This window comes from Natrix helvetica (assembly GCF_964273705.1).
Source record: "Natrix helvetica genome assembly, chromosome: Z".
NCBI classification, from domain to species: domain Eukaryota; kingdom Metazoa; phylum Chordata; class Lepidosauria; order Squamata; family Natricidae; genus Natrix; species Natrix helvetica.
In genome coordinates, this window is record NC_138554.1 from 92,100,845 (window position 1) to 92,112,939 (window position 12,095).

A 12,095-nucleotide genomic window follows, 5' to 3' on the forward strand; every position below is an offset into this window, starting at 1 on the left:
AATATTGTATTTTTCTATCGGACTAGCGTGCAATATAAACAATTTCCTAGTTGTTGTTACAGTGATAATTCCAGTTTTTAACTTTCTAAAAATCCATTTTCCATAACAAAGAACTAGATATTCAAGGAGAATTCCAGTATTAATAACATTTTACAATGAAACACCCAGAGATTATAGTGATAAATCATACTGCTACTAAATCTTCACTTCCTGATCCTCCTTCATAGATAGAAAAGCTGTAGAGCAAAATGTTAACTATAATAGCAGTTGTTATTCTAGTCAAAATTGGCCTAAGCCCGTGATGGTGAACCTATGGCACGTGTGCCACAGTGATCTGCAGAGCCCTCTATGTGGGTACACCAGCTGTTGCCCCAGCCCAGATCCACTGTGCATGCCTCCTACTGGCCAGCTGGGGGGTGCATGCATGGGGGGGGGAACTCACCAGGTTGGTGCAGAATGTCTTCCAGACCCAAAACGTGGTGCAGGGGGGTGCACGGACCCCTGCACCCTGTTTTGGCTTTCAGGTTGGTTAGGAGGTGCTATTGGTATGCGACGACAAAAAGGTTAGCCATCACTGGCCTAAGTTATTGGGTCATCTCAGGATAAATTATTCTTAGTCTCCTACTTTTGAAAAATAAAAGTGCTGAGCCAAGAAAGAGCTCCTTTTCAGGAAAAGAGTTAGTTCTTTGGAAGTCTTCTGGTGGAATTCAGATTGGTACTTTCCCTGATTATTTTCAGAAAGATGCTGAAGCCTAAGATGTTCCCCAGTGAAGCATGACCATAATTTGACTTATTTGGATTTGAGAGATTTGATTTTGTTTTTCATTTTCATTATTTTAATCTCTATAGCTGATGTTTTAATTCTGCTGGTACCATGCAATCCAGTGACGTGCGGTGAGGGTTATGGCTGGGGAGGTTGGTGACGTCATCAGGAAGGTGGGGAATGGGACCACGTGTGCAGCACATGTGGTCCCATTCTCCGCCTTCCTGAGTGAACATTAAGAGGACCGCGGAGTGCACTGATCCGCGTAGCATTGCTTCCTCCACCGGCGCCAGTCCCTTCCCCCCCTCACTCCTTCAAGGTCTCCCACCAACCCAAAGCCCGATCCCCAGCTCCCTCGGGCAAGGCTTGAGCGGGGTGAATGGGAAAGCAACGTAAGGGGCTGCGCTTTCACCCCGCTCAAGCCTTGCCGCCTGCAGCCACCACCCGCCCTCGCTGCCCCTTTCGTTGCTTTCCCGCCCACCTCTAAGGCGAGCCAAAGCCTCCTTCGTCCCCCCCAGCGCGCGCCCTTTTTATTTCCCGCGATACCCCCCCCCATTCCGGGAAAGCTTTCCCCATTGCCTGGGGGAGTGAGGGGGCCGGCTCCTCTACCCCCACTCCCTCCGTCCCTGCCTCTCTCCTCAGCCCCAAAGTTCCGTCCGCGCGACTCACTTCCAAGGCGGTGGCTGGAGAGGCGCGCAAGAATGGCGAGCGGTTTCCCACCAAAGCGGCGTTTTGCATGCAACAAGGAAAAGTCCGCTTTGTCGCCCCGAGCTCTTGTTTGCGCTTCCGCCCCTTTTTCTTCGCTCCATCCCGCTCCGGCTCTGGAAGGGCCGGCGAGGTTGGCTCCAGCCGAGAGCGACAGGAAGGAGAGGAGGGGGTAGCTGCAGGCTACCTTCCGCCCCTGCCGTGCGCACCTCGCTCTTGTCGGAGCCTCGGCTGCCCGCAGCTTCCACTGAGAACCGCAACTCCGCCCGCCCCGCCAAACCAATTTTGAAATCATTCTTTATTCCAAATGTGCATGAAAAGCTGGAAAAGACAGTTGGGTAGATGCGTGTTTGCGTTCCAGCTACCTAGTGCTCTTTTCCACCGATCGCGGATGCTTTTTGAGCGCATTTGGAATAAAGAATGATTTCGAAATTGGTTTGGTGACCCTCTCTGCAGTCCCTCACTCTCGCCAGCGAAGGAAGGAGGGATACACTCACTCTCTCTCTCTCTCACACACACACAAATGGCAAATCGAGCAGCCACTGTTGGGAGCCCGTCACTTACATTCGGGCAATGGGGGGCCAGACTAGAGGGACTGCAGAGAGTGTCGCCTCGAGTCTAGGGCAGTGAGTCATTCAATGGGAAAGTTCCCTCTTCCTCCGCCCAGCCCTCCTTTGCTTAGGCTTCTTTGTCAAGAAGCGGCTTTTGGGGCTAATGGGAGAGGAGAGTGAAGAGAGAGAGAGAGTGAATGGGAGAGAGAGAGAGAGAGAGAGAGAGAATCCCGTCACATACATTTGGGCAATGGGGGGGGCTTTCTTGCACGCCTTCAGAAAGCTTCTGAAGGTATGCAAGAAAGCCCCCCCCCCCATTGCCCAAATGTATGTGATGGGCTCCCAGCAGCAGCTACTCGGATTTGCCATTTTTGTGTTTGTGTGTGTGTGTGTGTGTGTGTGAGAGAGAGAGAGAGAGAGAGAGAGTGAATCCCGTCACATACGTTCGGGCAATGTGGGGGGGCTTTCTTGCACGCCTTCAGAAGCTTTCTGAAGGCGTGCAAGAAAGCCCCCCCCTCATTGCCCGAACTATGTGACGGGATTCTCTCTCTCTCTCTCTCCCTCTCCCATTAGCCCCAAAAGCCGCTTCTTGACAAAGAAGCCTAAGCAAAGGAGGGCTGGGCGGAGGAAGGGGGAACTTTCCCATCGAATGACTCACTGCCCTAGACTCGAGGCGACCCTCTCTGCAGTCCCTCTAGTCTGGCCAGACGAGAGGGAATGCAGAGAGGGTCTCCACAGTCTAGAGCAGCGAGTCATTCGATGGGAAAATTGCCTCTTGGAAGGAATGACCCGGCTTGGCTCCCACTTCGTCTTTCCTGCCTCGTCTCTCCTGCCTCTTCGCTTCTCCGTTCAGTCATTGGGCGGCAGATCGAAAGCGGGAGCCAAGCCGGGTTATTCCTTCCAAGAGGCAACTTTCCCATTGAATGACTCGCTGTCCTAGACTCTCTCTCTCTCTCTCTCACACACACACACAAATGGCAAATCCGAGTAGCCGCTGCTGGGAGCCCGTCACATACATTTGGGCAATGGGGGGGGGCTTTCTTGCACGCCTTCAGAACCCCCCCCCCTGCCTGAACATGTGTGATGGGCTCCCAGCAGCGGCTGCTCGGATTTGCCACTTGAGAGAGAGAGAGAGAGAATGTATCCCTCCTTCCTCCAGTCCAACACTCTCGCTGGCATCCCGGCCAGACGAGAGGGACTGCAGAGAGGGTCTCCTCGAGTCTAGGACAGCGAGTCATTCAATGGGAAAGTTGCCTCTTGGAAGGAATAACCCGGCTTGGCTCCCGCTTTCGATCTGCCGCCCAACGACTGAACGGAGAAGCGAAGAGGCAGGAGAGACGAAGCGGGAGCCAAGCTGGGTTATTCCTTCCAAGAGGCAACTTTCCCATTGAATGACTCGCTGTCCTAGACTCGAGGAGACCCTCTCTGCAGTCCCTCTCGTCTGGCCGGGATGCTTTTTTGAGCCTTTTTTTAACAGTTAAGCAGAGTCATCAGCAGCTAGCTCAGTCTTGCCTCAGCTGTCGCCTGAGAGGCTGAGCGCGCTAAAACCTCACAGCAAGCTCTCATATGTTTTTTTTTCCATGATGAGAGGTGCGGCTGTGCCTCACTTGCCTCACCTGACTGCACGTCACTGATGCAATCAGCCGAGTAAATTCTGACTGCAGCAGGATAAAAAATGAAATGAAATAAACATCAAAATCCAGGTGTCAGCCAGAATTAAATCAGAGTTCAAGACATAACTTTCATCAAAGTTCCAATTTAATAAGACAGACATGTTGGCACATCTGTGGAAACCCAAATCTGAAGGCTTCCTGGGTTTCCACCCAGTTAAAAGTTCATGAACTTGTCCCCACACCCACAAGTCCATCACATGGTCCAATCTTCCTCTGCCACGTTGACATTTCCACCCATCTAATTTCGGTCGGATGCAGAGGTGCAAAGACAAGAATGACCTTGATTTCTAGAAAGGAATTTTTTATTTTGAAAACAAAATACTGCTATCCCCTCCCAATTCCCCACTTATGAAACAGCATAGTAAAGAAAGAGAGAGAGTGGCAGGCCAAAGATCCTAAAAGGAATATGATTGCAGGTCTGGCACCAGGAAAGCAAGTACTGTAGGCCAGATCAGAGTTAGAAATAATTGAGTACTGTTTAACAAGTTTAAAAGTGTTTTTCTTTAAATGTTATGATAGATCATTCTTCATGGCTAAATTTCAAAAATATGCTTCTATTGGGTGTACTGGACAGCCACTGAATATCCAATATACCCAAATTAAAATGCTTAAAACAATTAAAATTGAATAGGTTTTGTAAGATTGTCAGAGATCGAAAATAGAGTGGAATGGCTACTAACACTTACCGTACATGTGAAAATAGGTAATAAACTAAACCTTTGCCTACCATTTTAACTTGCAAAAGAGCTGTTATATTCCTAATTAATGCAGATTGCTCTTGTAATATGTTTAGATATATAGAGAATAAATCAGGAACTTTACAAATGAAAACCATTTTACCATTTACAAAATTTCAGCAATGAATGATAACACAAAATCTGACCAGAGTATAAGGATTTATGTATATTTTAAATATTAAAGAGAAACCAAACTACTTATTTTTTGTCTACATTCCAATTTTAAAAAGGAAATCACTATATATCAATAAATTTAATGGTCTTACTGTTCTACTTGACTTCCAGCACTTTTTTGGAATTCATTCTAATAATTAAAGACTTAAAGGACAATATTTTACAATATGCTGAAATTTAATATGAGTTATAAATTATCTATTTTTTTCATTGGTTTTTGACTGTAATAAATATTTTGAATTTAAATTAGCTAATGCAAATATTTAGTTGGTGATGAAAACATTTTAATAGTGATTTTACTAATCGAATGTTGCCTGTCCATGTCAAATAATATGCTAAGATACAGAAAGTACCATAACCATGATATAGTTCAAATCAGCACCTCTCAATCAGTTTTCTTCTATTCTGTAAACTACAAAGCAGATATAGACAAGAGGTTAGAAAGTTTATTGAAGGGATTTTCAGGCCCAAAATGTCTATATATGAAAATAAATGTATTCCTTTCTTCATGTGTAACTTCATTCAGCACATTTGTATTCTGTGCTATTTGTCACCCATGGTTTGTTTTGTTCTTATAATAATTTTGAGAGATAAGCAAGAAACAGGGTCTGATATAAATTTACCCTTTGGAAACTGTCAATATTTCATCTTCTATGTTTCAAAAGTTTCTTAAGAGAACAGTAATTTGTAAACTTTTGCAGTGGTAAACATCAATAGAACCAAGACCCTGAAATGGTACTTTTCCAATGATAAGGTGACCAACCGTCCTCCTTTAGGGAGGACAGTCCTTCTTTTGTAAGTACTGTCCTCCCTTGAAAAGTGTCCTCCTACATGTCCTCCTTTTCGATATTTGAAGGCTAATCTGTTGCGCGTTATGTGACATATTTTATTAAACAGTTTTTAATAGTGTTTTTTTTACTTCATCGCAAGTATATTGAACAGATATTGAATCTTGTGTTGAATTTTTATCTAAAGAAATGCTAGACATTAAAATAGACGACAATTGTCTCTTTGAAGAAATTAGAAGACTGAATGTATATTTAAATTCTGAAAAATTAATACAATGGGAAAATCAACATGTTGAAATTGATAAAAGATGGGTGGAGATTTTCAGCCATTTCAAAAATGAACATATTCCATGTGAACATTTATTTATACTTGTTCAATTTACGTTGTGCTGCCCTGGAACTAATGCAGCAGTTGAAAGAGTTTTTTTCAATTGCCAATGATTTTTCGACAAGTGAGAAATCGAGATTGAATGTTGATACTCTAGCTGCAGCACTTGCCGTAAAATTCAATATGAAGGATATTTCTTGTTCAGATGTTTCCAATATATTGTTAGAAGATGATACATTGACAAAAAATATTAATTCAATGGAAAAGTACTCATTTAAATAATAATTAACAGGCATGTAAGCATAATTACAATATAAAATGTTGCAAATGTTTTCATTATGCATATATCATATTTTAGTGTATTATTGTTGCAATGAATAAAATATTTCTTTTATTTACAATATATTTTTCCCAATTTATCTGTCCTCCTTTTCATTGTAAAAAAGTTGGTCACCTTAGCATTTTGGACAATAGAACATGTTTTGTCCTTCTTTTCATTGTAAAAAAGTTGGTCACCTTACCAATGATGGAAATGGAGCTTCCACAAATAGATGCTTCTTCTTTGTAGTCTATATGATAGGATGGTTAAGATGCTGGACTAAAATTAAGAAGCCCTATGTTCCCAGTCTACCTTCAACCATGGAAGCTCATTGGGGCCATGAACTGGTCATTTTCTCTCAGTCAGCCTAGCTTGGAAATAGTTGTTGGGAGAAAACTGGGGGGATGGACTGGGTGCATTGCCTTAAATTCCTGAAAGAAAGAGGGATTGTAAATCTTACCACTCACACGTATCCCATATTTCATGTACAGTATCTTGAATATGATGTGGGTGCATTTTTCTTTATATACATAATTAAGCATAAGAACTGATATGCTGTTCAATACTAATCACAAAAACAGGTCGGTACTAACTACACTACTCTCTGTGATTTGTTAAGAAAGGCTTTGATGGACCTCACTGACTTACAGAGAACAGTAAAACTGTGACCCACCACCTGCAGTTCAAAATGCTACAGTCCAGAAAAACTTGTGCTATCATATTGTCTTGAATTTAGAATACTGTTCTTAAATATATAAAATGGCTCTTATTACATCAATGTGATATTATTTGTAATATTCTAGGTTAAAGGTAAGTAAAAGTTCCCCTGTCCACTCGTATCTGACTCTAGGGGGAAGAGCTCATCTCCATTTTTTGGCCGAGGAAACCAGCATTGTCCGAAGATACTTCTGTGGTCATGTGGCCTGCATGACTATATGCCAAGATGCATGGAATACTGTTATCTTCCCACTGAAGTAGTACCTTTTAATCTACTCCTATTTGCATGGTTTTGAACTGGTAGGTGGGCAGGTATTCTGAGTTAGAGGTGAATAAATCGTAGTGTCTGAATAGATTTTTTTCAAAGTCCCAAGCTCATCAGTTCCTAGTAACTGACCATAACACCATGAAGGACAAAACATTAATCAATGGAGAAAATGTTTTTGAAAAATGAACAGTAAATTAGGCAGGTAGCAAGAAGTTTAAGCGATCACTAATTAAATGAATAAAAGAGATGTCACAATTAATCATGAAGTCTTACTTCCAAATGAGAGAACACAGTCATTATTTAATACAATAAATTTTGGCATTTTATTTGAGGTCTTAAGGGTCCAGATTTTTTTTAAAAAAAAACACCTTTATTTTATTTTTAAATTTTAAACTGGGTTTCCGCTTCTACAAAGACTATGGGAAGAAAACATTAATAATCTAATGTCATGAACAATTAACACGAATATAAAGTGTAGAGCCTACATGATTTTTTAAAGCTTAAATTAGATTGCTTCTCTCCTGGTGACTAATGGATCCTAGTGAGTTTCAGAGGAAGCTGGGGGCTATTCTCTGGTCTGCTTCATGGTCTTCATTACTATTACTATTTGGAATAGGGAGCTGGCTGAGGCTCTAGATCAGATTGTGCCCATGTGACTTTTTCCCTTTTGTTGATCCTGTCACTCCCTGTAGTTCATGAAGGAGTTGAGATGAAATAAGAGAACAGACATCTAGGCCATTGCTGACTCTCAACAAAGGATGAACTTGATTGAATCCAGATTAGAACTACTATTAAGGCCTACCTTGTGGCAGTAAGGATAGTGAAGTACTATTATTTCTCTGCCCCTGTTGTGTCTGCAAAATCCCGCAGCCCTGTTCTGGGTGATACATGCCTTCTTGGGTAGAGGGGGCTGGTAGAATCTCCTGTAGGAAGAATTTGTTCAGAATCTGTTGGACAAAGTTATACAAATTAACTTGAAACTGAATGCCAGTCTTGTTGCAGGAACAGAGGAGATGCCTGAGGATCAGTTTTGTTCAGTTACCTGAGGAACAGAGGAACCTCTGGGCCCTGAGGAAATGGGGAATCCTTAGAACTGTGAGTTTAATCACCTTGCCTCTCCTGACTTGTTAAAGCTGCCTGGGGAACTAGCATGAGTGGCTTCTAGCAGTAGTGAATTATTCAAGTGATGTTCCTTTACCTCTTAAAGACTTGGTTCACTTCTCCTCATGAAGCCGTCTTTGGGCCCCAATGTATTAAACAATTTTTATCCCATATCTAATCATTTCTGGGAAAGGTGACTGGAAAGGTGACTGTGCAGCAGTTTCAGACAACTTTGGATGAAGATATTTATCGGGATTCCTTTCAGTCAGAATATAGACTGGATTTTGGACGGTATCACAGCCCCATTGGAATCCAGCTGAGGGAAAGAGGGGGAGTTGGAACCAGTACCATGTGGGGATGGTATGTCTTCCCTGGAATGTTCAGAGAGTTCAGGAGCTGAGGATGATGCTGTCCTAAGCTCCTGGCATTGGGGAAAGTAGACAGGACAAGGAGCTGCATGCTTTCATGAACACAGGAGAGGATCGGCTGCAAACAGGAAGCAGTAATGAGAGACAATAGATGCCCTTTGGCAAGGAACAGCTGCCTCCTCAACACAATCGGAGGTACACAGAGTGGCTCAGAGTGAAGATCTCAGAGGAGGTCTGTGAGGCTGCTTGAGAGGAAGCTGCTCCATCCTCATCAGCAGGAACAAGTGGTTGGAGTGATTTAACCAAAGGCCATGGGCAGGTGCTTTCATTGGGAACAATCGTTAGTTTCAGCACTCAGTCCCCTGAGTTTTGGAAACCTTGACTTCTGGATTTCAACTCTTGTCTCAGCCTCTGGATTTGCAAACCCTGCTTTGTAGGCTCTGACTCTGGATGAACCTTGTTTTGAAGCCTCTGCACCAAGTTTGTGGATTTCACCTTTCTTCCTATTTGGGGGCTTGGTTCTGGTGACTATTGGACACAGCTGGTGGAATTGTGTTACACCGACTGTGGGTAGTTTTGTTTGGGGGGGGGAAGTAGAGTGGAAGTTTACCAACACTCCTGAAGTGCTGTCTGTCTTGGTTTAGCAGTACAATAAAATACTTTATTGGTGCCTGCACCTGCTTTCATGAATTGAGTCAGAACAGATGGAAACAATATTGGTTGCATTTTGGAATAATCTCATGCAAGAGCAGGATGGAGGTTATGCATCAATCCTTATCCTACTTAAGCACTCTGAATTTTTTATATCATTGGTCTTGTATTATGATTGAGGGTGTGCGGCACTTTGTTATGTTGGTTCATATTTTTCTGAACTTGATTTTAACTGGTAGTGATTGGGGAGGAGAGATCCCACTCTCAGACTTTGCTGTGTAGGTACTGCAGTATTTGGTACTCTCTCCACTCCTATTCAACATCTGCATGAGGCTGCTGGGCGAGCTGATCTGTCATCAGATGAATATGCTGATTATATCCAAAATATATATTTCTGTCTCTAGCAAATTAAGCAAAGTCATGGATGTATTATCCTGGTGTCTGGAGGCTGTGAGGGTCTGGATGGGGATCAACAGGCTTGCTCTAATTCCTGACAAGATTGGAATGGTTTTGGGTTTCAAGGACTGCCAGTTCTAATACTATCTTTATTGCTGATTGGGGTTGCACTGTTCCAGACAGATCCAGTGTGCAGTTCAGGGTCCTCCTGAACTCACAACTCCGGTTCAAGAGCAAGTGGCAGTTTTGAATAGAAGGATCTTAGCACACATAGAAATAATTGTACCAGTTTCACCCATTCATAGATCAGAAGGTTCTTCTCAAACTCACTATGCCCTAGGCACCACTCGGCTGGATTTCTGTAATGAGCTGTACAGGGGCTACCCTTGAAGAGTATCTGGAAACTTCAGATATACTGCAAAAGATATGTGTGCTTATACAGAAGAACAAGTTACATTTCTGCTCTACAAGCTGCACTGATTGCCAGTTTTGTTTCCAGGTCCAATTCAAGATGCTGATTTTAACCTTTAAAGTCCTTCATGTCATAGGGTTAGGTTAGTTGAGGAAATGCCTTTCACTGATTATATTTGCTCACTTCGTCAGATCTATCAGAAAGTGCATGCTACGGATTCTGTTTGCTACTGAACTACACTTAGCAGATCCCAGGAGGTGAACCTGCTTTTCTGTGGTGCCCATTTTAAGAAACGTTCTCTCTCCCAAAATGAGGTTGGCATCATCCCTATTTGTTTTCCAGAAGTCTCTTAAGATCTGGATATGCTATCAGGCTAATAGACCTGGGAGTCACAGGAATGGTGAGATCTTGAAGTGGCTCCGCTATTGCTGTTAAGATGTCACTGCTGCCTTACAATTTTTTAAAACTTTTAAATCATTACTGTTTTTAGTATGTGTATATTTCTATCTTATTGTAAGTTTCCCAATATATATTTATTAAAAACAACCACTCTATATATTAACATACATACTGTACACATATACATACATATTTTTATCTTGTTGTAAGTTGCCCCAATAAGTAAAATGTAGCTCTTGGAGCCCATTTTTTCCCCCTGAAAACGTTCTATTGTTTTTAAATTTCAGATTGGCTTTAAGTTTTTATGAAGGCTCTGGAAAGAAAACAGTTAATAATCTCATGTCATAAACAATTAACTCTAATAGTTACAGAAATATGAAATGGTAAGTAGAGCCCACATGAATATTTAAAGCTTTAATTATACGATGACTTCACGAACATCAAATACATTGCTCTGTATTAGACTTAAAATTTCCTTAATTATATCGTACGTGTAAATTAATCAGCACTTGTCAACTGATGTGTTCACTTCGTGTTCAAAAGGCATTTGAGTTTGCTTTTATACCTCTTGAATCATAAATTATTTTATTGCACTTACAGAAGAACTGATTGGGTAAATCTCTAAGAGACACAGAATCATGCACATCCTTAAGCGTGGCAAGGAAGTAAACAATAAAACACTGTGCCTGTCTGCCTGTCTACCATCCAATAAAAATAAATAGTGTGTAGTCTTATTGAGGAAATATACTGTAAATAATAAACATTCATAATTAAATTATTTAAGATCTTCAAAATAACAGTCACAAAAAGATTTTAAAAACATTGCCACAGCTCTTTAGGTTTTGCAAGGTTTATATCACACTCATTAATCTGTCTTTCTCAATGTTATTCACTGAAAAACTGAATTGGTAGAGACATTAATAACTATATTTATCAGTTTTTCAAACATGACAACTTAAAATGAGTAGACCAATTCTGGGATTTCAGCTCCATACATCTTTTAGTTGCCAGGTTTGAAAGACACTGATATAGTTTATCATGACTGCAAGACATAATGACCTAAAATTATTTCATTTAAGCATCTTGAGAAGTTATTCAGTTTCTCTTGTGCCACAACCTGTTAAAAATCTGCAGAGATTCTGGTGAGACAGGGCTATCAACCTATGAGCAAACTGTCTACTTGCTTGAATCAATAACCGATGATTACACATAAATGTAGCTGATAATCTTTATAAGTTATGTATGGCTCCACACCTTCAATGTTTAAATTAATAAACCAAAAGTTAGGACAGAAAAGGTATAGGTCATTTGGAAATTAATAAGTCAGTAGCAATAATTAAAAAAAACCTTTTTGTGATTTTGTGACTTAAAAGTATTTCCCTCTGCAGCATTAGGACTATAAAAGCATTCTGCTTGGAACATCAAATTAAGCTTCCACTTGAAGAATCTATTCCTAGCACAATGCTTATCTCAAATAAAATCAACTTACATTTGTCATTCCTTTTATCAAAATACTGGGAAGAAAAAAATCCTAAAAACTATATGTCTGAAAGATGTGTGTGAACAGTGGCTTTTAAAATTTATCTTGAAAATTTAACTCTTAAAACCCCACAACAGAAAAATATTATATATTATATCAAAATATCAAATTCGGGATGATGTATTTTTCTTTAAAAATAAAGCAACATAGAATGAAAACATATACAAAGTCAGTTTATATTTAGAAACCTTGCAGCAAGATAAAC

At 41.2% G+C, this 12,095-nt stretch overlaps 1 protein-coding gene across 5 annotated transcripts in view; it reads right to left on the bottom strand.

Annotated features, from left to right (window-relative positions):
• The window catches only part of LRRC3B (leucine rich repeat containing 3B), a 103,876-nt gene that overhangs the window by 22,454 nt on the left and 69,327 nt on the right, over positions 1-12,095 (bottom strand). For 2 of the 5 annotated variants that reach the window (XR_014173637.1, XM_081933730.1), the window contains exon 1: positions 7,826-8,156. The exons of the other annotated variants lie outside the window; for them this stretch is intronic. The gene's annotated coding sequence lies outside the window, so the exon portion shown is untranslated. Of the gene's footprint in view, positions 1-7,825; positions 8,157-12,095 lie in introns of those variants that run through there. 5 annotated transcript variants of the gene reach the window in all.